Below are 27,280 nucleotides of genomic sequence, written 5' to 3'. Positions count from 1 at the left end.
GTGATGTATTGGATAAATTAATTACTTACTCTACCAATGTAGGCTCACACTTAGGGTGGTAAGTTATTGACCTAGTAAGAAGCTAACCAAAGTTCAGTTCAATAGTAAGTCGTAAAATTGGAAATAAATTCTTGCATATCGAAGTTATTAACTTATTAATAGAAGAGAATTGATTAACTAATGGCAACGTTATGAGCGTTGCTAGTAGGACAGTACCGAAACTTTAGACCAGCGACAGTGGAATAATGGCCACATATTGCAATTCGGAAAAGATAGGCAACCGGAACGTGGATTAGAGATAGTTTGACGCATTTAAAGAAACAAATCCAAGGATATTATTCAAGCCAAAAAAAAAAAAAGCCATGGGATATGAACTGCAACTTTGAGGTGATGAATATAATTCCAAATTCAAATATGTTCTTTAAAATTTTATCTACAAACTAGTAGAATAAAATAAGACGGTTATAGAATTTATAGAAAACTAGTTTTGAAAATTCTAAATAAATAAAAGGATGAAAATATCACTATAAATTATTTACACCAATCACTAAATATATTTTGCGTTAGAGTTTCAAAATCACAGAAAAGAAAAAGTAGAGAGAAAAAGCTCAAGGATAGTTTTTGGTCACACTCCTTAAAAGGCAAAAGATGAAAGAAGGGTCAATTAAGTCAATTAAGTCCTAAACCGCTGCCCTACTTTTAGCCGTTGCATGGCATTAGATAAGGAGATCCTCTCTCCGCTTATCTGTTCATCATAATTGCTAATATCCTCTTGCCATTAATGAAAAAAGCAAGAGATGGTAAAATCAAAGGGATAAAGCTAAACAAACATTGCCCAATTCTATCTCACATACTATTCACGGATGACTCTATCTTCTTCTTGGATGAAAAAGTTAGAGAATGCTAGAACATTGCTAAGGTTTTAAACTAGTATTGTTTTGACCGTAGTAAGTTCCTATATTAATATGGGAAAACTACGTAAAAAGTTATAAGTCTATTACACTTTTATCAATTTAGTCCTAAGCCTTTTAATATTATTAATTGAGACCTAAAAATTTTCACATTTTGTTAGTTGAGTTTATTTGGCCAATTTTAGCTAGAAATCACTAATATAGATATCAATGCTAACACAAAAAATTTTAGTAATACTTTTTCAAATTTATGATTTATTATTATTTTCTTTTATTTTTTAACTCTAGTCAGCGAGGGCATTACAGCCATTGCTAGCCAATAAGTGAGGGTGTCAGACTTAGCCTAGATTTGGGTGAGGGTCTGACACTCTCACCCGTGGCCAATGAGGATGCATCAGCCCTTGCCTATGGCCAGCGACCTCGTCAGCTAGAGTGGAAAAAAGAAAAGAAAAATAAATGAAAATAAAATAAATAAAAAAATCTAAAAATATTTAAAATGTTATTAAAAAAATATCCATTTCAACATAAGCCATGCTACATAGAACAACCAGTATGTACGTCAGAAATTTTTAGCTGAAATTGGCCGCATAAACTCAATGGGCAAATCATGAAAATGTTTCAAACTCAATTGGCACAATAAAAAGTTTAGGATTGAATTAGAAAATAAAAATAAATATGTGATTTTTTGGATAACTTTTCCAATTAATGTACTATTTGATTTCAAAGGAGTTACTCATGGTTTCTGTTCATAAAATTATAAACGTAATTGAACGTATCAAACAAGTATATAGTGATGTGAAAGAATATCATCCCATAGAGATTGATGATTAATAAAATAATTATATACTAAAAATAAATTAATTCTAAAATTTATCTAACAAATCAAAAGAGAATTGAGAATAAATTAAAACTAAAAAAATTAAAAGCAAAATTTTGAGAATAAATGCAGTAAATCAATCAAATAAATATGTTAAAGCATTCGATTTCATCATAACCATTGGATATAAATTTCAAATTGTTACACGTACAAAAACAATATCAAACATGTGATAATGAAATTTTCTAATCTATTTACTATCCTATCTCAAGTATAGCCAACCCACTCAGTTTAATAATCCACTATATCTCTATGTGAATTTAAATAAACATAAGCGCATTAAAATTTATTAATATTCTCGATTTACAATGAGTCTTTTGGATCATCTTATCATTGAAAGCTGCACAAATAATATGGTATATCTCTCTCCACATTTAATTTATGGTTATATATTATAAGAAGCAATTGCATATTATCACTTCTTAGTTTCAAACATGTACATAAGATTATTCAAATGGTGGCTAGTTATTCAAAAGTATTAAGCACAATAATATATAACTCATATGAATGGAATCACTTGTACGCATAAATCATAAAATTCACATCATCATGATTGAGCTACATGGTAGCCTTAACAAAAGAAAATTAGAACATAGCAAAAGAAGAAATGAAAATATAAATTAAACTCAGCATCTTAAATTAAAGAACAAGAATTACGTCATTACTTTTGTCTTCTTTTCAAAATACTTGAAAAAACTCTAGAATAATGAAAAATGATCTAAAATAAAACCCTCGATGTCCTCTAAGCTCTCAACATTCTCATATTTATAGAATACATCCAAGACCCTTATTTTCAAGTAATTGCTTATTTTTCGCATAAAATTAGGGAGTAAATCAAATGATTTTTTATATGATATCTATCTACCAAAACTTTTTGATAAAATTAGGGAACAAAATCAAGAATTCCTTGATTTGATATCCTTCTTCCAATGCATTCTGATTTGAATTCCTGATTTTTGTTATTTTTTTTCTTATCTTCTCCATATCTATTATGCTGCATAAATAAGAAAAATTCGAATAATTATAAAGAAATCCAAATATTTTCTCATAGATATTGCATTACTTGTTGCCCAAAATAGGTAAAATAACTCCATTTTTATAGAGTTATCAAACTCCCAAACTTAACATTTTACTAATTCTCAAGCAAAAGCAAGATATAATGCATATTTAAGCCAACAACCTCCTCCATAACATTTTTCCATTAATTGTTCAAATTTACAATTCAAAGAAAAACACCAATTTCATTCAAATATTGAAATTGATTCATAAGTTAAGACTTATTCTAACCATGTGATCCAAGTGTGTATATGAGTCCTCATCTTTTCGAATTATATATGATCTAGATAAATTCACATTGGTATGCAACCTCTAAAAAATTCTCTATAATTCTGACCAAATCTTATAGGTTTGCTTTTCATTGCTCTCTCCACTAATGTAAGCTATTCATCCAATAAAAAATCAATAGGCTTTTTCTCGGTTTGTAATGTAAGGCTGGGCTTTGGGTAAGATAATGGTAATTTTAAGCTTAAATCACCCATCAACACATTGATTTCTAGGATCCAATCAAAGGCAATGTGATTGTCCCTAATTTCACTCCTTCAAGATAATCTTTTTGCCACCACATATCATCATTCCTTTCTTTCTTCTTCTTTTTTTCATTGCTCTCTCTCTCTTTTTTTTTTTTTTTTTTTAAATTGTTGTATGATGGAGTTTCTCCCGAAGTCCCTCCTAATATAACATGAAAATTTCCAACCTATTGAATATCCAAAAGACTCACTCAATTAAAATTTGGACAGGGAACCTTAACAACATTTTTTTTTTTTTTATGATACACCCCAAACAACCATAACAATTATTTTTTTCTTTTTCATGCCCCATACTTCTTCCAAATAAAATTTTTCCTCAAAAAAAAAATCAACGTGTTCATGGGGCATAAGCCAATTATATAATTTGATAAAAACTAGGTTAAATATATAAATGGGTATCAATAAAAAATTGAATAATAATTAAGACTCAACCAATGACTCCCGCCGTATGAAAGCAATACTCTAACCACTGAGTTAAGTAGGTCATTTATCATCACAAAGAGAAACAAAAAGAACTCATCCCATCAAGGTAACTAGGGGCAAATAAATAGGGTTGGCTTGAAAGGTTCAATCGATCCAAAAATTACCTAAATCATTTTCTCAATTAGATGTCACTTACGATTTCTCCTTAACAAAAAATCAAACAAATTCTAAGATTTTGGCAAGACCTAAGAAAATCACATACTTTACATGAATATTCTCTAGATTTACACACAATTCAAAATGTAAGGACTTTTAGTACTCAGTAAGTGGATCGACATAATCATAATTAAAATTAACCACACATCAGTTGCAAGTTTTCAAACAAAATTTGAATTTTCCTAAGAATAGAAAAAATTCACAACAAGGAATGCAATCGTGAAAGAAATTTCAAGAACAGCAAAAATTTTGTCTTCCCTTCCCCCCCTAAAGACTTGAATGACGCATTGTCCTCAATGCAAAAAAGAAAAATAGGAACAAGAAAACTCCTTTAGTTGTAGGATGTGTTCATGGATGGCCTTGATGACTAAATTCCTAAAATGTGGTCCCTCAAGAAAAAAATTAACCTAGATAAAACAGAGAAAAATTAATATTTTTCTTCCTTTTTTTTTTTGCAAAAAGTAAACTTTATAATAAAAAAATAATGAAAATGCTTGGATTGTTTCCCAAGAAGCGCTTGCTTTATAGTTTTCAGTCAAATTATCTCAAATGTCACTATTTTGGAGAATGAAGTTCAATAGTGGTTGTCTACTTATTGTAACCACCTTCGTAGTGGGGTTTAAAACGTTGACCATTAACCTTGAATGTGCCCTCGGTATCATGTGTAACTTCAACTATTCCGTATGGGAACATGTGTGTGACTGTGAAAAGATCAAACCATCGAGATTGTAACTTTCCTAGAAAAAGTTTAAGACGAGTGTTATAAAGTAAAGCTTTTTAACCAATTTTGGACACTATTATGAATATGTACTTGTCATACCATCTTTTTGTATGTTCTTTATACAACTTACAATTTTTATAGGCATCATTGTGAAATTCCTCTAATTCATTCAGTTGCAATAATCTTTCTTCATCTACACACTGCATGTCAAAATTCAGAAATTTTAATGTCTAATATGCTTTATGCTCTAATTCCACTGGTAAATGACAAGCCTTTCCAAACAATAGCCTAAAAGAAGACATCCTGATTGGAGTTTTGAACGCTATCCTATAAGCCCAAAGTGTATCATCAAGTTTCATTGACCAAACTTTCCTAGAGACTTCATTGTTTTTTTTTTTTTTCTAAAATTCTTGATTTCCCTATTTGAAACCTCTACTTAACTACTAATTTGAGAATGATAGAGGGTTGCAACCTCATGCATGACTCCGTACTTACTCAAAAGTGCTTCAAACTATTTATTGTAAAAATGTGTCTCCCTATCACTTATAATTGCCTTAGGAATGCCGAATCAAATAACAATGTTTTTCTTCAAGAATTTGACCACAACCTTAGCATTATTTGTTGGCAATGCTATAGCTTCTACCCACTTAGACACGTACTCCACAACCATTAAAATGTATAAATTCCTATAAAAATGTTTGAAGGGTCCCATGAAATCAATACCTCAAATATCAAATAATTTACACACAATAATATTGTTTAAAGGCATCTATTTTTTCCTTGAAATATTTCTAGTTCTTTAACATCTATCATATGAAGATACATAGGAGTATCCATCTTTAGAAAGTGTGGGCAATAAAATATAGATTGTAAAATCTTAGTTGCGGTTTTTAATGACACCAAAATGAGTGCCTCTCCGTCATGACAATGATGTAGAATGTTCGCCTTCTCTTCGTCTAAAACACATGATTAGGTTTGCACATACTTTAAACAAGCAAGATTCTTAGCAAAAATAATTTTTAACATCAAAAAAGAATATTTTTTCTATTGATATGATAATTTAAGAGGAAGAACATTACTTATCAAATAATTCACAAAGTTAGCTTACTAGGGAATTTTTGTGAATTTGATGGAGAAAATTCTCATAAGAGAACTCTTTCAAAATTGGTCTTATCTCTTCCTTTGAATTCAAAATTCTTGATAAGTGATCTGCAATTAGATTTTCAGTCCCGCCCTTATCTTTGATTTCCAAATCAAATTCTTGCAGTAATAGAATCCCCCTAATCAATCGGGATATTGATTCTTTCTTTTCAAGCAAATACTTAAGAGCAGAATGGTCAGAATAAGCTATAACTTTTTAAGCTGATTAATAAGAACGAAATTTATCAAAAGCAAAAGCTACTACCAAAAGGTCCTTTTCTATTGTTGAATGATTCAATTGTTCACTTGACAAAATTCCACTAGCATAATATACAGTTTGAAAAACTCCATTTTTCCATTGTCCCAAAACATCTCCCACTGTAGAATCGCTAGCATCACACATTAACTCAAAAGGTAAATCCTAATCCAGTGCCAACACTAACTTCTCCTTTTGAGAGTTAAAAGCCTGCACGTATTCATCAAAAAAAATTAAATTGACCATTTTTTTTCCAAAAGATTAGAAAGGGGTTTAGCAATTTTTTAAAAATCTTTTATAAACTGCTTGTAGAATCCTGCATACCCCAACAATTCTTTCACAAGTTTCATAGATGTTGGTGCATGCAATTTTGCAATGACCTTCACTTTGGCTTGATTGACTTCTATTCCATTTCGAGAAATTTTATGCCCAAGCACTATTCATTCCTGTATCATAAAGTGACACTTCTCCCAATTCAAAACAAGGTTAGTCTCCTCATATCTTTGTAAGACCAAAGCGAAATTATTTAAACAAGAATTAAATGATAAGTCAAAAAGGGAAAAATCATCCATGAAAATCCCAATATATTTTTCAATTACACCAGAAAAAATAACTATCATACATTTTTGAAAAGTAGCTGATGCATTATAAAGGCCAAAGGGCATTCTTCTAAAAGCAAAAATATCATAGGGACAAGTGAAAGTAGTTTTCTCTTAGTCTTCCGATGCAATAGGAATCAAATTATACCCCGAATATCCGTCAAGAAAGTAATAAAACTCATGTCTTAGAAGTCTTTCCAACATCTAATCACTAACTGGTAAAGGAAAGTGATCTATTCTAATGGCATCATTCAATTTTCTATAATCCATACACACAAACCACTTCGTAACTATTCTAGTTGGAATCAATTCGTTATTGTCATTTTTTCTGAATAGTCATATCTCGTTTCTTTGGCACAACTTGCATAGAATTTACTCAAGAACTATTAGAGATGGGATAAATGATACCTGTATCAAATAGCTTAATTACGTCAGCTTTCACTACTTCTTGCTTCTACGTGTTTGAAGGCTTCTAAGGTTGGATAGTGGGTTTATATTGTTCCTCCATCAAAATTTTGTGCATGCAAAGTGAATGATTAATTTTCTTGATATCAACTACTTTCTATCCAATTGCACCTTTGTGTTATCTCAATACTCCGAATAGTTTATCCTCATCAAATTTGTCAAAGAATAAAATATAATTATTGGTAAAGAACAAACTCCATCTAAATAAGCATATTTCAAATGAGAAGGTAATGATTTGAGTTCAAGAATTAAAAGCTCTTCAATTGATGGTTTAAGCTTTGTTGTGTATTATTTCAACTCCTCAAATTTAATTGCATTTTGCATTGAATATGATGGAATTGCCTCCATGAAATTTGCGTACTCCTTTATCTCCTCATTCTGATTTTCTTTGTCCTGTTGAACTAAACATGCTTCAAGTGGATCTTTAAAAATATTTTCTAGAAAAATCTTGCTCACCAACTTGTCAACCGTCTTAACTCTAAAATAAGAATTATTGTTAGACGGATATTTCATCACTTTAAAACAATTAAAGGAAACAAGATCATCTTGAATTCTAAAAATCAACTTGCTTTGTTGTACATCAACAAGGGCTCTTCTTGTTGCTAGAAAAGACCGACTTAAGATAAGTAGTACCTCAAAATCTTCCTCCATGTCAAGAACCATGAAATCTGCAGGAAATATAAATTTGTCAACTTTTACCAAAACATATTCCACAATACCTCTTAGATATCTAATTGATCGATCAACTAGTTGAAGTGACATTGTGGTTGCTTTTACCTCGCTTAATCCTAATTTCATGAAAATTGAATAAGGCATTAGATTTGTGTTTGCACCTAAATCACACAATACTTTTTCAAAAAAGGAATCCCCAATAGTGCAAGGAATAGTAAAACTCCCTAGATCTTTGTTTTGTAGGATGGTTGAACACTCCTCATTCAACTTCACAATTTCATAATCCTCAAATTTCCTTTTGTTTGCCAAATCTCCTTAAAAAATTTTGCATAACTAGACATTTGCATTAAGGCATTTGCAAAAGGAATGTTAATGTGCAATTTTTTTAAATATATCGAGAAATTTAGAAAATTGCTTATCTATTTTGTGCTGTTGGAGTCGTTGAGCGAATGGAATTGGTGGCACATATGGTTTGGGATTATTTGGAAAAAAGTTTACTTTTGCCTGCCTCCTTTGGTTGTTTATTGATCTCCTCTTGTCTATCTTTGAAAATCTCTTGTTTAGCATCTTCTTGTCCCACTTGTTTACCACTTCTTAGGGTTATAGCCTTTATGTTTTCAATTGAATTTTTCTCTATGTTGCTAGGCTAAGAACCCAGCTGTCTTTCTGACATCATGTTTGCTAGTTGACTCATTTGCATCTCCATATTTCTTATTGAAGGCTCTTGATTTTGAAATCTCACATCCATGCTCTTGATGAAGTTATGAGTGGAGTTAGCAAGTTTGGCAACCATATCTTCTAGATATGACTTTGACTCTTTTGATTGTTTGAATCCCGGTAATAGTCTCGTCACATTTTGATTATTCCATGAAAAATTTGGATGATTACGCCATCTTGGATTGTACGTACTAGAGTAAGGATTACTCTGTGACCTGTTAAGATTCCCAACAAAGTTAGCATTTGCACTAGATTGTGAAAAAGGGTTATCTATTTGACATTATGTGCTAACATATCCTCTATGACATTCTAGATTTTCAATCCTGTTTTCAATTGAATAAATCAGGCCTTTCATTAACGCGCCTATAGTGCTATTCTCAGAGCTTATCACTCTTGAGATAACTAGACTATCGGGGGAAATCATTAAGAGATTTTAATGCAATAGATTTGAAAATTCGATTAGGAATTGTTTACTCGACCGTGCTCATCTCCTGAGATCATTACGGCATAGTAAATATCGATTAGAAATTCGAGATAGGTCGGTTCGACTAAGATATATGGTTAAATGTGGGTGATTCCACTAAAGTACAAAATTCTCGTCAATGGGCACTAGATTGATTTTTCTGTCGTTTTTGTATCATGTGTCCGTATTTGAAATCTCAAGATTTTCACGACCATCGAGAGTTGCTAATGTGTCGAAGAGGTTCATTGTGGCTCGAAAATTATCGACCATGGGTCATTGGCACTAAAAATTTCTAAAAGCTACCCAAGAGCCTAAGTAACGTTAAAATCATACTAGATTGAAATTAACCGTGAATTTAAATCCGACTTCAAAAATTGAAAATTCTGTTATGTCACGAGTCATTTTAGGGACGTCGACTCATCTTTTGAGGAATTTTCGACGAATTCGGAATTTTTACAGAAAATCGATTCGGACGATTTGAAAAACGAATGAAAATTCGGATTGGTCAAATCGAAGGGATTTTTGGTCTCCTGTGTGAACTAATTGGCGAAAGGAAGTTGTGCGGCCTTTTTCTTCAACAAAATCGGATCTCAATCGGAGAAATCAGATTTCAGGAAAAAGAAAGTAGAATTCGGAATTGAGGAAAATAGCCGTTTTTTGTTACCAAGACTTGTTATTTGGGAGAAATTTGGTGCAAGAAAGTGAGTAGGGATCAAGTATTTTAGCATGAGGATTTTTAGGAATCAAATTGGATTAAATAAGAACAGATGAGACCAAGAATTTTGGTTATAGGAATTTTCTTTTTATTTTCTTTCTTCCCCGTTCAGCCGCACGTCTCCTCCTCCTTTTTTTTTTTTTCTCTCTCTCTCTTTCTCACTCGCACATTCCCCACCCCCAAACCGACAACCCCCCTGCAACTTGGTCTCCCCTTACTTTTTCTTTCTTTGACTTTTAGTCCTTCTTATCCTCTCTCCTTCTCTCTCTCTCTCTCACCCGCCAGTAACGTCGACCCCCTGTCCCCCTTCTACTTTTCTTTCACTTTTTCATTCCCTTGCCCGTTCTCTACCCCCGCCAAACGCCACCTCCGTCCCTCCTCTCTCTCGCAGCCGCTATAGCTCGCGTCTCTTCGAAGCTGCTCCGCCATCTCGCCTTCTTGTTGAGCAGCGACGCCACCAACTCAGCCGCACCGAAGTCCGCTTAGCCCAGCTCAAACTGAGCCGCCCAGCAGCGCCAGAAACGAGCCGGATCAGAACCGATTTTTTCAGTTTGTGGCCGAGGCTTGCCTGGCCGATTTTGGACCGATCGAGCCCCCATTGGCGTTACCACTTTGGGGTTTATCGGCCACCGTTGTGTCCCCGTCAATTTGAACCAAGCAGTTCGTTAAACAAGTGAGTTTAACTCACTAATCCTTACTTAGTAAGTTAATGATGTTTAAGAATTGATTAGATTAAATTAAGCTTATAGAAACAGAAGGATTGCCGAGTAGAGAGACTCAGGGAAAAAACTGGCGTCCAATGAAAAGACCTGGCCATTTCGTCAGACTGCCGTGTCGGCAAGGCTTTACGTCCCACAAGCGGCAATGGGTTGTCCCCTGAGGCTCCCCGTTCTCGTGTACTTTCACGGAGGTCGCTTCATAGACCACTCAGCTTCGTCACCAACTTACCACAACCATCTCAATACCCTTGTCGCGGAGGCTAACGTCATCGCCATCTCCGTCAATTATATAGAAGAGCACCTGAGCATCCTCTACCGGTGGCTTATGATGATTCATGGACTGCCCTCAAATGGGTGGCCTCTCATTCCGCTAGAAACGGCCCCGATGAATGGTTGAATTCCAATGCCAATCTAAAGAAGGTAATCTTGAGTATCAATTTTTTTCTTCCGTTTGTAGCCTACTTTTTTTTTCGTTTGAAATTTCTAGACTACTCAATGACATATAGATACGAGTCTATTCTCATTATGTCCCTCAAATGAAATGAATGTATAAGCTCTTATTTGAGGTGTTCAAAATTGAAAAAGTGCAACTTTATGCTCTAAGAGTTCGAGGGAAAAAAATGGTAAAAAAGCACACTAAACACCTAGACACTTGTTTTGACCCAAAAAAAAACACCTAGACACTTGTTTTGACCCAAAAAAAAACACCTAGACACCTGAGCTCTATTTGGTAACCATCTAAACATGGTCAAATTCTGATTTTTTGTTTCCGGAATCAGTTTAGGTATAGAATTGCGTTTGGTAAAATTTTTGTTCCCGGGAACAGATTTGGAGTAGAATCAAGAACCAAAAAAGAGTTGATTCTTGTTCCAGGAACAAATTTGAGAATCAACACCAACAGCTCTTATTCTTCCCTTCGGCCATCTTGCGACTACCATCCACCACCACCTGCCACCGTCTACCGCTGCTAGCTGCCGTTCGCCGATCCGGCGAGCTCCCCAGGATAAGGTGAGGTCCGGCGAGCTCGTCAGAGGCAAGCCCAGCCACCGGCGAGGCTCGGCGAGCCTCGCCTAGCTGCCGGTGAGGCTTGGCTGACGAGGGCCAGCCTCACCGAGGGCCGGCGATGCTCAGTGAGGTTGCGGCCCTCGTGCCCGGCTGGTCACCAGTCCGGCGACCGGCCACAAGAAGAAGAAGAAGAAGAAGAAGAATAGGAGAAAAAAAGGAAAAAAAGTAAAAAAGTAAAAAATTATTTAAAAATTAAAAGAAATTGATTTGGAACAGAATTAATGAGTACGATACTAAATGCAATTCTATTCTAGAATAAGAAATTTTGGGCAGTTACCAAACAGCTTAAAATGTCTAGAATAAATTCCCGGGAACAAAATAAAAAAGAATCATTTTTTATCAGAATTTACTTCGATGAACAGAATCGTTACCAAACGCGCCCTTGTTAGTCTGAGATTTATGTTTCTTGTTTGTGCTTTTTGTATGTTTTGTCCCAAAAGGTCTAGACGATTTTTTAATGAATTGATCGAATTGCGATTTCTTGAAATAGGCGACCATGTATTCACGACTTAAGGAAGACTTTTTTTGGGTATGAACTTAATGAAGAGTTAACTAAATAGGATATATTTCACGTTGATTGTGCTTCTAAGTTAAAAAAAAAAAATTTTGATTTTTTTTTTTTTATCGTAGAGGTAAATTTCTAGAAGAATCGATATGTTGTGAATGGTAGTGGTAAAAAACATTACCTGCCGCCTAATATAGTTTCTGATGACCTATCAACACTTTTATATAATTATCAACTCCTTTCACAGTTTCTAAATTACCAAAATTTCCTTTTTTTTTTACCAACTTTTACTTGTTTTTTCTTAACAATGCCTTAATATCTACTAACTCTTGTATAAATTTATCCATCTTTATTCAAGTGACTTACCAATATTTATTTAATTTTTTTCCTAAAGATATGAAATATTCTATTGAGTTACCACTTTTATTTGTCTTGCTTACTAATTTTCTTAACTTTACTAACTCATTTTCAAAATTACCCACCTCAACAAGTGTTATTACTAACTTTTCTCCAACTAGAGTTATTACCAACAAGTATTGCGTTACCAACTCTTATTCGACTTATTACCCACATTAATTTGGATTATTTTAAATTACCAACAACACTTAAATCTGCAGAAAAAACTTTTATTATCTTTGACCAACTTTTTATTTACAGTCCATACTAACAAAATACTTAGAAAAAAAGGGACACCTATCATTTTTTTTTTTACCAACATTTTTTTTTTTTGCACTCACCAACATCTATTGAAGTTAAGTAGCATGGGAAAAATGTTGATAGGTTGTCTGTAAATTAAACAAAAAGTGCCTTATCCCACATAAAAAAGATAGGAGTGTGTGGGTCAATATATAAGTGTGGAAGTCTTCCAAAATAACAATTAGGGTGCGTTTGGTAACGATTCTGTTCCAAACCGATTCGACCGAAATGATTTTTTTATTACATTCCGTGGAACCGATTCGAGTAAAAAAAACGCGTTAGTAACTGTCCAAATTTTTTTTTATTCTGGAATAGAATTGCGTTTGATACCGCGCTAATTGATTGTTCAAAATCAATTTCTTTTAATTTTTAATTTTTTTTACTTTTTTACTTTTTCTTTACTTTTTTTCTTTTTTTCCTTTTTCTTTTTCCTTTTTTTTTTTTTTTTTTTTTCCCTTTTCTCCTATTCTTCTTCTTCTTCTTCATGTGGCCAGTCGCCGGTCCGGCAACCGGCTAGACGAGGGTTGGCGACGCTCATCGGAGCGTCCTCGACCCTCGGCGAGGCTAGCCCTCGTCGGCTGAGCCTTGCTGGCAACTAGGTGAGGCTCGGCTTTGCCGGGGCAAGGCGAGGCTAGCCTGGCCATCGATGGGGCTGGGCGAGGCCCGTCTCCGAGCCTGGCCACCGGCGAGGCTCGCCGGTGGCTGGGCTTGCCTCCGGCGAGCTCGTCGGACCTCACCCTGGCCTAACGAGCTCGCTAGACCGGCGAACGGTGATCGGCGGTGGACGGCGACCAGTGGCGGCAGGCAGCAGCGGATGGTGACCAGCGGCGAACGGTGGCAGCAGCAAGTGGTGGCGGACGACGGCAGCGGCAAGCGGTAGCGAACAGCGATGGGCGGTGGTGGACAACAATCGCGGGATGACGGAAGGGAAGAATGAGACTTTCACTTTGTTTTGATTCTTTTTTTATTCTCAAATGGAGAATCACATTTTCTTTTTATTCTCAATTCTCTTCCCAATCTGTTCCCGAAAACAAAAATTTTACGAAACGCGATTCTCGTTCCAAACTAATTCTGGGAACAAAAAATCAGAATCAGGCTATTGTCATATGTTCTTAAAGCAACATTTGTCTTCTATTCTCAATTATTTTACCAAACGCGATTCTCAATTATTATTATTATTATTATTATATTATTATTATTATTATTATTATTATTATTATTATTATTATTATTATTATTATTATTATTATTATTATTATTATTATTATTATTATTATTATATTTTAGTTCTAATTTACAATTTGTCTTCCGTTCTTAATGCAACGTTTCAGAGTGAAGATTGTATCTATTCTAAAACACTGTTATAAATTGTTGTCTTCGTCTCGATATTTTTTACAACTATTATTTTTAATTGTTTCCTTTCAAGAGTTCTTCGAGAAATAGCGGAATTGCTATCTAGTATTTCCGTTTGAAACATTATTCTATTCTGAAGGATTTTTGCCAGTAATTATTAATAACATTGTGGGGTAAATAATTCCTTAAAGACAGTGCATTCACGCCTTGAAATCTGATTTCTTTCTTCCTAGTTGTTGCGACCTTCCCAAGGGTAAATTACTTAAAGAAGGCTATTGGATTACTAAGTCCGAAGACTTGGCATGGACTCTCCCAAGTCCTACCAATCGCGACTTGATACTAAGAAATTAACCCATTTAAACATGCAATTAAAAAACATTTGGAGCCGCCACTAACTAATTAGGGTTGATTAGAAACCCAAGTAAAATATGTGAGAATACTTTACTATTGCGAACCAGAGATTCAATAGGTCTGGGGACATGGTTATGCTAGATTAATCTAATGCCCTTTCAGTACCTTTTCATTTTAATTTCAAAAATATTTTGCAGGCAGTATTTATTAGTTTTAACCTAAGCTACTAACATGCAAATGGTGGTCATGCGGGTGCACAATCAATGAAATAACATTCAATAAACCAAAGTGATAGATTGTAAGAAATTATAAACTACAACCTATTAAGGTCTATTCTCTAAAAAAAAGTTACAAAAATGCTAATAAAAATGCATGCCCTAAACATGATTTTTTAAATGACATGACACCTAATTTTTATTTTATGCAATCTTAATTTAAACTTAATATGCTTGAATTTTACTTTAATGACATGTGAGATGCAATTCATATGGCATAACTTAAACCATCACCATATACATACAATCTAATTTACCTAATCCTAAATATGTATGTGCTACATGATATGGGATGTATGACGTGGTAATTCTATATGCATGCTCTTTTTATGATTTTTTAATGATTTTTTTTTATTACACATATGCAACCTACACTAACAATGATGACATGAAATGGGATTAATTATGAACTAACCTATTAACTAACCAAATAAATGACTTTTGTGTGTTTTTTTTAAAATGACTTAATAATTCTTATTAAGAAAAACAACATAATGATGCAATACTAATCTTTGGCTTTTTTATTAAAAAAACTATACGACGGGAATATTAAAACATTAACCTATGACCCACTAACTAAAGCGCAACATGTAATGTGCATATTATGAAATCTATATAACCTAAATAACATTTTTTTTTTGTTTTGGTTTTATTAAAGAAAAATTATCCTAATTCTATATGAATCTTAAAAATTAAAATGCGTAGCCTTAAGTATGAAATGTGTATGGACCTAAGTACCTAATTTCTAGATATGATATAATTTTACTAATAAACAAATTCTAATTAAATAAACGTATTATGTAAATTAATTAACATGTACTTAATATTTCGGAATTAATAAAAAAACTAATTAAACTATCTAAAGTGAATAATTTTCTAATTTATTTTAAGGATTAATTTGATTTAACCCATATCCTCTCTTAGAAAATTATTTTTTTTTTTTTTAAATTATTAAAATATGCAAACTTTATCTAAGATCTTATGTTCGAGAAAAATGTTATTTAGGTCCAACCCTAACCTATTCCAAAAATTATCAAAAATGCAATATTAAAAATGCAGTTCTAATTTATGAAAATAACATGATGCGATCATAATTTACTAAGCCCACAAAACTCTGATGCAAGATTTAGATTTTTTATTATACTTTTAGATTTTTTAATTTTTTTAGTGTTTTTTTTTAATCTTTCCAAAACAAGTAATTATTTTTAAAAAACCAAGATAAGAATTAAAATAACCGAAAAAACTAATCCATTGTCTCACGGATTAAATTAACAATTATTTTACCTCTATAGTGATTTAACAATTAAAATACTATTAAAATACCCAAAAATTAATATAATTAAAAAAATGATCCGACGTCTTACGGATCAAATTAATAATTATAGTAATTTTAAACAAAACCCTATGAATAATGCCTACATTATTTATAAAATGAAAATCACCTTCCTATGCAATAATATTGAAATTTAAAAAGGGTAAGTAAAACAACATAAAATAAAGGAAAAATAAAATAAAACTACCTAATGGGTTAGAAAAAAGGACGGTGGGCGGTAGGCTTCGGTGTCCCTGGCGAGAAAATATTGGCTGCAACTCTGACTCCAGCGTGTCTTCCTCCGAGTCCATTCACCGGGTGACACGTGTTGCCCGGCAGCCACGCTGGAGTCCGAGCGCGTTCCTTTTATTTTCGGTAAAATAATCTTCTCTCTCTCCTCTAGCGCCTATACGCTAGCCCTGCGCTCTCTCTCTCCTCTGCAGAGTCTGCACGCATTTATTGTATTCTCTTTCCTCTTCCTTCGTTCTTTCCTCCGAGTAGAAGAAACGTTCCAAGCGAGCGAAGCTTTCAAATTTTGAATCTCTGGTTTCGCTCTCGTTTGCTATTCCGCACTCGTTGTTGCTGCTCCGGCATTGCGTTTGTCAAGCGGCCGTTCCCCACCGTCGCCCGGTGCTCGCTCGCTCGCTGGTCCTGTCGCTTCCTCCGTCTTTGCTTCGGCGCTCGCTCTTTGCTCCGTTGCTCGCTCCATCTCTACTCCGGTGCCGCTTTCCTTCGCACATTAATCTGCTTGGGCGGCCGAGATTTGGGAGATCACATTTCTGCAACCACCTGTAGAGCAGCGTCGACGCCTTCTAGGCCGGTTACGAGATTTGTGGGATGTGTACACACAGAGCAAGAGCAGTAGATTGCCCAAGTTCTGGCGGGACGCCTTCCAGGCCGGTTACAAGTTCTTGACGACTGACGTGCCGGGCGTTTGCGACGTCGCCGTTTCGGAGATCGCAAAGATTTCCCTTTGCTCCTTCACCTTCTCCGATCCTCTCGCTGCTAATTCTCGTCCTGCGGTAACCCATGCTCGCCCTTCAAAGCCCCCCTTCTTCTATAATGCTTTCGTCGCTAGCTTCATTTGCTTGCAGAACTTTTAGTGCTGAGAAGTTGGGCATTTCTTGCGAAATTTTGGGAGTTTGGTCGCTGACTTGTCCTTTCAGAGATTGGATGGAAGTCATGAGTTTATGAGGTCTTGGTTCTTGTCAGTGATGTCGTTGGAACCAGTGTTGGGGTAATGTTCGGAAGTTTAACCATCACAATCCATATTATAATGTGATTCCATGGATTGTTGTCTGTCAATGCCTTGTTGGATTGCAAAACCTTCGTACCTCCTGTTGAGGCTGGGCTTCCATGAGCCATAATTTTAATATAGAAACTGCAATCAGCACAGGAACGATGTTAGCTAAACTTGATGCAGGAAGGATTGAGAAAATCCAGTCTTCTTTATTTTGCAGGTGTTGAAATATATTGTGCACCCACAGCTGATGCGAGGGACATTTGGCAAGCATCTATGACACATATTGCTCTTGAGGTGGATGTTTTGTTTTATCAGCCAACCAATTTTTTCGTCGGAAAGACTACCCGCCTCCACCAGAGTATGTTTTTGCAGGAACAGATGACGATCTTAACCCAGATTCTGTCGTATGTGCTGGAGGCACTGTAATTATATCTCCATAAGGAAATGTTTTGGCCGGACCCAATTATGATGGCGAGGCACACATCTCAGCTGACCTTGGTATGATCCTTGCACTTGCAGCTCGTGTGCACTTTAAATCTCTGGAAGTTAGCTAACCAAGGAGATTATGATCTCATTTTAGTTGTGAGGGCTTCAGGTTTTCCTCATGAGCTTGATTTACTTATGGTGTAATGATGTGCAGACCTTGGAGAAATAGCGCGGGCCAAGTTTGATTTTGATGTGGTTGGGCATTATTCGAGGCCTGAGGGCTGGAGCCAGAAGACGTTGTGGGCAGCTGCTCGGACAAACGAGACAGCGACCTGGTCGTCGTTGGCACCGTCGGTGGTGGAACAACAGCAGCGTCGTCGATGGTGGAACGGCCGAAGAAGAAGACTTCCTCCCTCGCTTTCTTTTCTTCTTTCCCACAACTCTCTCTCTCTCTCTCTCTCTCTCTCTCTCTCTCTCTCTGTGCTTTTCTTGTTGTTTCCCTTGCATGTGTCAGACTAACAAGGGAAATTTTCTCAAAAAAAGAGAAGTAAGAGAGAAGAGGGAAAGAGAGGTGTGGGCAGAAACGGAGGGGAGGAGAGAGTAAAGGGGAGAGAGACGGAGTCTTAACGGGGAAATTAAGACCGACAGGTGGGCCCAAATTTGTCACGTGTCGATTTTTGTATGGTGGTACATTTCGCCTACGTGGAGTGTATATGTGACATCCCAAATTTCAGTGACTTTCATTAGTGTAATTAGATCATTATGAACTTAGATTAATTAGATTGGGCTAGAAAGTGAACCCAATAGATCGTGAGAAACGTGTGGGCTTGAGAAGTAAGTTGGCCACACGAATTGGACTTAAGAAATCTAATGAAAGATTATGGGCTTGGACTTGGTTTGAAGCGGGCCAAGGTTCGGAATTATTAGATTTGTAGATTTAGTTTAGTGGGCCGGAACTGTTATAGATTAAACCTATTGGGTCGGGAACGAATATTTAGGCCCGAATGATTTTATTTTATAGATTATAGTTATGATAACTTGATTAATGTTTATAATGCTAATATCAATTTCTAACTTTAGCATTTTGTGATGAATTCTTTATAGACCAACATTGACTAGTCGATATGTTATGTCATGACTTTGTATGATTGTAATAGAAATGAAATCTAATGGAATCAAAAGGAAATTAATTGAGAAAAATTAGAAACTAATGAACTGGCTAATGACTCGGATTAGAGACTAATTGATTTTGAGTGACAAATTAAATTTGAGAGAACAAACTTGGAGGCCACGACATCATTCTCTCTCGTTTCTCCATGCACTTGACACCCACAATTTTCTATTCTCTAGAAACCAAACCATCAACCCAAGGAAAACAATCATTAGCAAATTTCATCATTACTCTAGCCTAGGGATTAGTTTGTAGACCTATTTCCCCCTTAAGTTTCGTACCCTCTCTCTCTCTCTCCATATAAAACCGAACAACCCATCTTCATCTTCTTTTTCTCTTGACTGAGCGGTAGAACCAGAAGCAAACCAATAGCAAACCAGTGATTTCTTCTTCTTGCATGCGAGATTTTGGTGTTGATCTTGAAGTATCTTTGGGTTGTCTAGTAGCTGAACAAGGTAAGGAAAGATATAACTCTAAATTGAAAGTTATCCATTGTTTTGTCAAGAAAGCTTGTGGGTCAATCCAAACAGTGAAGGATTTAGTTTGTAGTTGCTGTTTTATGGTTAATCTAAGCTAAGTAAGTGATAGATTAAAGGCAGAAGCCATTGCATGTTGTTTTTGAACCTTGCATGTTTCAAAATCCTTGTGTGAGTATGTTGTTTTGTTGAGCGAAGTGATGAAATGGATGCCGAGTGTGTTGTTTTGGTAGAAATCTTGATAAGTGGCTTACAGATGCAACGACACTTCGAGCCGAGCTGTGGAATTGATCATTTGTTAGAGAAAGATATGCTGAAGTTGCTTTGAGTTGCTGTGAGTAAGCATTGGAGTATTTTAGAAGAGATTTGTGGATAGACAAGTTGTTTCGTTGAGTTAGAAGTGAGAAAATTTGTGTATCTATTTTGTTCTAGGTGAAAACGGTTATGAGTCTTCTGTTTGTGTTTAATTTTCTTTATGTATGTTAATAGAAATGAGAAAGAAACCATTCTACATGATAGAACATCTATAAGATCAAGTTATACATGTAGCTATAACCATATGAATATATAAAACGTAGAGATAGAAGTGAACTTAGTAAAACCAGTAAACTGTTTTTGTGAGAAACGGTTTGACCTTTACTAATTATCCGAATTTTCTGTATTTACCTAGTTAGATTTGGACTTCGAATCCTTAATGAAAATTGTAGAACACATCTTAAGGAATAGTGTGTCAAAATTTGAGATTAAATCGATAATATTTGGCTAGTGAAAGAATCTGGACGTTGATATAGAGTGCTAGTAAAGATTATAGCAACTGTTACTCTTAATACAGTGAGAATAAGACTTAAGTTTCTTCAGGGAAATTGTTAGTCTATGTCTTAAATATAACATACTAAAATTTGGTAGTATTTCGACAAGAATTAATATACCTTACGTGTCCGAAACCGAAACTGTACTTTTAGTTAGTAAATTGTCTGGACCCGAGAACATATATTAGATGTTGTCTTTTATATTAGACTTGTATGACAAACATAAAGTCTAGTAACCTCCCAATAGATGTTAGTTGTGTAAGACTAAGTCTCATATATCATTTGAGATATAAGTGTATATAGAATCATGTGTGTGCAATGAGTGTGGTGAATAGTGCTTGATTATGAGATAAATATCTGTTCGCCATGGAATGGGACATGACGTAATGGGTTTTAGTTTATAATTTGGACACGCACATGTGCTAGGTTCATGAGAGTTAGATAGATACTTTAGAGTCTTTTCTTTTGCATATGATAAATGCATTAATCAAAGGTGTGGTGGTGTGAAACGTGTGCTTAAGATGAATGAACCCATCGGTACCGAGATACCGATGATGCCCCTGGAAGTTTGGGATGCCCTTGCTGCGTGGTCTTGGATGCCTCGGTAGAGAGATATTGAGATGCCTTGGAGTGAGATGCCCTTGTGTGTGATCAAGGATGCCTCGGTTGTGTGATACTGAGATGCCTCGGAGTGAGATCCCCCTTGCTGTGTGGTCTTGGGAGGACCTCGGTTGTGTGATACCGGGTCGCCTCGGAGTGAGATGCCCATAATTAGAGATGTTGTGGAAGTCCGGATAACGTACTTTTCGGAAGTGACTCAATCGGCCGGTTGAATTCTGGTTAGTGATTGATCGAGGGTGGATCATATGTTCACTAAATATAATTATATTTGGCGAGTGAGTCCATTTATTATTGTTGCATTACATCTTGATATGAGATTGAGCTTGAGAAAGGTAAGCCTAGAAGTGGATGCTCATAAGGTGATTATATACATAATATGTCAATATCCAATTGTTTATGCTTGTGATATACTTTCTTTAGTATCCTAAATTGTTTGATGATTCTCTTGCAATATTGATGACTATGGATTGTTTAAGTTAGAGTTTTATCATTCTTTACTGGGCAAGGTTGTTTGCTCATACCTTACATTTTCAGATTGATAGCATGAATGTACCGCCAATAGCTCGATATGGGGCGGTAGTGCGTCTTGATGTTTCTCTTCATGACGTGTATGATCCTGACATTGACATGATTTTCTCCAAATATGAGGCGACTTTATGGCTGGATGATGGTAGAGCTGACTTGACTTCGATGACGTTCGTTGCATGGTTTCTCAACCATGAAGGAGAGATGTTCGGACCTTTACACTTTGGAGTAGGAGGACTTGGAGCAAGTTTGGGCGGCGCCTAGACGCCTTTGATCTTGTAGAGGTTGACTGACTTTTGTTTTTGCTAGATGTGGGCTTGTGTGGGAACTCGTGGAGTAGATACCCTCACCCTTTATCCCTGGCTTGTGTTATGCCTTACTTTTGTAATGTATATGTTGTATATATAGGCGATGAACATGGAAAGAGTCCAGGTTGATAAATTTTGTAAGCTCTAATGATGATAAGTAGAAATGAAGCTTCTTGTGTCCTTGTTTATGTGCATGAATGATTTGGCCAATACTTAAGAATTGAAGGTAGAGTGATTGCAGGATAACCTCATAACATAAACTTGAGATTTTAAATAATCCATGTTATACATGCTAACCTTCAATGGTAAACGCTATGGGTTATCTAAAGGAGGTTACAAGTCAATTAAGAAGATAATAATAATTATAATTCTGCTTGCGCTTAGTATGTGACGCCCTGGGATGTCATAGCTGCTCGTTACAGTATAGCCCACCCAATATTTTCTCTCCCTTTCTTTGCTTTTTTTCTGACCTTTTAACTTTCTGCAGCACTTTTGCAAAAGGAAAAAGCCAAACCTCAAGAGAAGCCCCTTTTTTTCTCTTCCTTTTTTTTTTTTTCTCTCGAAGACCCCCCACACTTTTCTTTTTTTCTCTTCACTTTTCTATTTTTTCCTTCGATGAAAGATGAAGAGAAGCCTCCCCATTCAAGGCTTCACACTCTCTATTTTTTTTTTTTTTTTGGTGACCCAGGGAAACCCGTACGCCGGCAACACGGCGGGACAAACCCTGGGGCCGCATGAGGGAATCACCACCCCGTGACAGCGGTTAAGACGCCAAGCACCTCCATTGGGTTTCGAACCCTTCACTTTTGAGGAAAGGATTAGCAGGGCCTTATCTAGCGGAGCCACCGCGGCGGGTGGTGCTTCGCACTATAGAGGGAAAATTCAACAAACAAGTGAAGATTTCCCAATATTCACTCAACTCCTCAACCAAAAAAGTGGCTCAAAAATCACATGACTGTTGAATTTTTTTGAATTCAATTTTTTTTCAAAATTTCCCTCTATAATCAAATATTATCTTCTATTTCTAAAAGATGAATTTAAATTAAGTGCCAACACCGATTGATTAGTTTTCCCCAACAAAAGAAGTCCCATCCTTTTGGGTATGGAACAATAGAATTTTGCTGTCTAAAATGGTTAGATATTTTGACAATGATAAATGATTTCATATGACTCCCCCACAGCCATCTTATATGAACTTGTACTCTGAGAGTAGTTTTCATTCTTGCCGGATGATATGCATCAGTAAATAAAGAGCAGAAGTTGTCAGTTGTCAGTTGTTGCGTATAATTGGACATAGATGATCATTAGAAGGGCCAGGGTTGAGTCAGGTCGAATATGAAGGTCAAGTCTAGCGTGTTGCCCAAGTTCACCTGTCATATAAAACTATTATATAGTAATTTCCGAATTGGGGAAGCTCGGGATTGGGCCAAAAATGAGTGGGTCAAGCTTTCTTATGCTTATTTATCTCTCGGATTAGGAGAGCCGAGCGGGTAGACCATAAGTTGATCGCTCTAATTGCACTATTATCATAATAAAATAATGAAATACTAGCTTTTCACGAGCCACTAAAGATAAAGTCGATGTGCACTTTAGGTTGACAATATGATAAATCATAAATTGGTGCTCAATCAATTGGTGGTAGTATCACTATAATAAAATCTATAGTCAATTCCAAACTTGCACTATTTCATACTTTAATATCATGTAAAATTTTATGGGGACATTACTAATTAGTTTAAATGTTTAAGTTATTATATGAGTGGATAATATACTATTTAAAAATGGTAACACCTTAAACATGCTCTCTCCAATGATATACATTCAAGCAACACTGACTAAAACGACAATCTATTCTCTTGTCAATTAGTTTAACTAGGTCATTTTTCGTTCTACTTAAGTATTCCTGGCTGGAGATAGTGCAGGTGCCAACATAGTTCACAACATGAGCATTCGATTGGGAGAGGAAAAGCCAGAGGGAATTGAAGTTTCGGGAGTTATTATGGTGCATCCTTTCTTCTGGGGCAATGAACCGTTGCCTTTGGAGATAACCAAACCTGAGAAGAGGTCCTTGGTCAAACGGTCCTGGAACATAGTGAAACCAACCAACATTGGTTGTGATGACCCGCTAATAAACCCGATAATGGACTTGAGATTCTCGAGGTTAGGTTGCAATAGGGTTCTAATTTGTGCTGCTGAGAAGGATATTTTTCGACACAAAGGTTCCGTTCGTTTCGCGGAAAATATTTTCTGGGAAAACGTTTTTCAGATTTTCTGGCGTTCGTTTCACGGAAAATGAATTCCTGGGGGAAAATGTTTTTCATGAAAAGAAAAAAAATCTTCTAAATTGAGGGAAAATGTTTTCCACTTTTGAAAAGTGAAAAATATTTTCCTCACTTGATCTCTCTTATCTCACACCTCAACAAATCATCACTTCCTCCTCTCCTTTCTTCTTCTTCTTCTTCTTCTTCTTCTTCTTCATTTCTTCTTTTATTCAAATTATTTTTAAATTTTTATTCTTTTTTAATTCGAATTATTTTTAATTTCCTTTTCTTTTTTATTTCTTTATTTCTTTTCTTTGTTTTCCATTTTCTTCTTTCTTGGCTAATCATTAGCCGTTACCAAGTGAACCTTTAGCTCGTCGATCTCAAGTTCGCACCCGTCGATTTGGTGAGCGCTAGCATCTCGAGCTTGACGCTCGTGCTCGCTAATTTGGTGAGCAGAAAATATTTTCCTTACTGAACACCAGAAAATATTTTTGAAACATTTTCAGGTTTTAGCCGAACACAAAAAAATATTGTCATTTTCCTAGAAAATGATTTATAGAAAAATATTTTCCGAAAATGGCTTATTTTCCGCGAAACGAACAAACCCAAAGGGTGGTATTACAAGGAGGTGCTTAGTAAGAGTGGATGGAAAGGACTTGTGGCCAGGGGAGGATCTTGTATTTCATTTGTTTAATCCTACTTGTGATAATGCTGTGAATTTGATGAAAAAGATGGTCTTTTTCATCAAGGAAGATAAATAGTGTTATGACATATTAGTGTTAGCGACCTCTTTAAATGGGCTAAACCTAGTTTATCTCTATCTCTATTTGTACTGAAGACGAATTCCTCAGGATTTTTATCTTCTTGAGAAAATCTTTTTTGTCATATCAAATGCACTTTGGGTCCGTTTGGTTCGGCTTTGGGGAAATGCCATTGGGAGAATACAAATACCTTTTAGGTAAATGTGTTTTCTGAAATGCTAGACTGTTTGGTAAACTATAACCGAAAAGTGTTTTAGGGAAATGCAAGACCGTTTGGTAAACATATATTTGAAAAACCCTTTAGTGTAACCAAATTAAGTTTTTTAGTTTTAGTATTTTTAAAATTGCTAAAAAGAAACAATGACTATATAACCTTTTACATTTTCATGTTGAGAGTAATGTAAAAGATATATATATATATATATATATATATATATATATTAGTAAATATATTTAAAAATTATATTAAAAGAATTTGATTATAGATTAGATGCAAAGCTCAACTTTTGGCCTAGGGTTCTTTTAGGTTTGTTTTCAACTTTGAATATTTTTTTTAATTATTGTAGTATTAATCATCTTCGTTAATTAATGATCATTCTAGTATATTGATAAAAAGTTAGGCTATTGATTGTCAAAAGATAAAAATTACAAAAAAAAGGCGAACCCAACATAAGGGGGAGGTGGGGTTCAAATCCCCACCTCCTCGGGGGGAATGGGGTAGGGACGCGTAAGTTTTGAGCGTGGGTTGCGACTCCCACGCCCTGCAAGAGGCGGGCACAAGTGCGAGTGAGTGTAGAGTAGGAATAGAGTAGGACCAAAAAAAAAAAAAAAACATTTGCAAAGAGTTATTATCATTATTTTTAAATATAAAAATAAAATCCGATGAAACTCTATCGCCGATCAACAGCGGTTGAGGTGTAGGGAAGATGATTGGTTTTAAAAAAGAAAAAAAGAAAAAGATGTCAACGGATGAATAATAGAGATGGACTTGCATTTCCGAAATGCTGAAAGCCCAAAGCAGGCCCCACCTACTTTGGGCTTTTAACATTTCAAAGGCCAACATTTGGCCAATGATACCTCCAAATGCTTAACCAAACACCTAAATTTTTTCCCAATGGGCTTTTGGAGCTGAAAGCTCATTGGGAATGCTGAACTAAACAAGGCATTTTTAAGATATGTTATACTTTCATACTAATTTAATTTTCGGAAGATTTGTCAAAGGAATGCAAAATCTCCTTGGGATGTATCACCCTATAAAGTAATTTCATGTAAATTCCCTGATCTTGATGTGGACAACTGACCTTAGATTGGACCAAGAGACGTTTTTGTATGGTGAGCAGAACTTGGCTCAAAAGGCTTCTTGACTGCTTAAAAAAGTTATGTGTCTCATCATTTTATCAATGTTTGATTAGTTTAACATGATAGAATAAGCAAGTAATATTTTCTTTCTATAGACTCGCAATAACATTATGCTTCCAAATCATCGATTCATCCTTACATTATGACATTATGTGATAAATGCCATCTTGGTACGATAATTTTGCAGCACTTCAATAGTGAAAATACGGGATACTATAGTTTTTGTAAGGTGCTTGGCAAATGTCTCGTTTTAATGGCTAAACACGAGGTCCTCATAGCAAAGAGGTGGAACTTAGGCTTGTGCATGAAAATCACTTTTCATTCGAAACGCACCTACAAATTCGAAAATCTTATTATTTTCATTTTTGAAATTTCATGTCACACAACATGTCATATGTAACCACTGCCCACAGTGGCGTAACTGGCTTGGGCTCTTTCCCCCTCACGAATGGGAGGAGTTCGAATCCCAGAAGTGTCATTAGAGATTTTTACTTAAAGTATTGTGGTAGTGGGTCCTGCAGTTGCTCCCCCAGGTTTGCTCGCCCCGGCTGTCGGCTTATGAGGTTTCCTGGATTATCAAAAAAAAAAAAAAAACGTCATATGTATTCAAAATTCCACGTCATAGGACATTTCGTTTGCATGTCACTTTTCCAAATACCACGGTTACCCGATAAGTCCTTTGCATTGGTAATCGTTTCGAAATTTAAGGTCCCGTGCCATTTGATTTGAACACGTCACCTTTTCGAAATTCCAAATTAATCCGTCATATCTTAGCATAATTTCCAATCCTGTCACAGGTGGTAGCAATGGTGCACGACGGCGGATGATGGCAAACAGTAGCAGAAACAACCAGTGGATGATGGTGGCGGACGGTGATGGTTAGTGATAGTGGACGGTGATGGTGGCAGTAGGTGTATGACAGTGACTGGCAATGACGGTTAGTGATAGTGGATTGTGGTAGAGGATGGTGGCGTTCGACAGCAACTGACAAGGGGCAATGATGAAGAAGAAGGAAAACCAAAAGAAAAGAAAGAAAATGACTTACTTCTAAAAAATTGTTTCCAGTTTTTTACTTTTTTTTTTTTGTTTTAAATCTATTTCCTAGCCACTTTTCTATTCCAATGAATAGAAAAATTAGCTAATATTACTAAATAAGTTTCTATTATTTTCCTGTTTCAAGGAGCAAAAGAATAAAACAATAGAGAAATTGGAATATTGCTATGCAAACCCTAAGTAGTTTAATCCCATAATACTACTTAGGTTTCTAAGTGTCCAATCTG

The 27,280-nt window shown here is 35.5% G+C and overlaps 1 pseudogene; it reads left to right on the top strand.

The window, feature by feature from the left end:
- Nucleotides 1–8,315: 8,315 nt before the first annotated feature.
- On the top strand, nucleotides 8,316–26,883 carry LOC120296032 (annotated as a pseudogene).
- Nucleotides 26,884–27,280: the final 397 nt, after the last annotated feature.

This window comes from Eucalyptus grandis, chromosome 7 (assembly GCF_016545825.1).
Source record: "Eucalyptus grandis isolate ANBG69807.140 chromosome 7, ASM1654582v1, whole genome shotgun sequence".
NCBI lineage: Eukaryota > Viridiplantae > Streptophyta > Magnoliopsida > Myrtales > Myrtaceae > Eucalyptus > Eucalyptus grandis.
The sequence above is the reverse complement of the archived record's forward strand: the minus strand, read 5'-3'. Positions and strand labels throughout refer to the sequence as shown.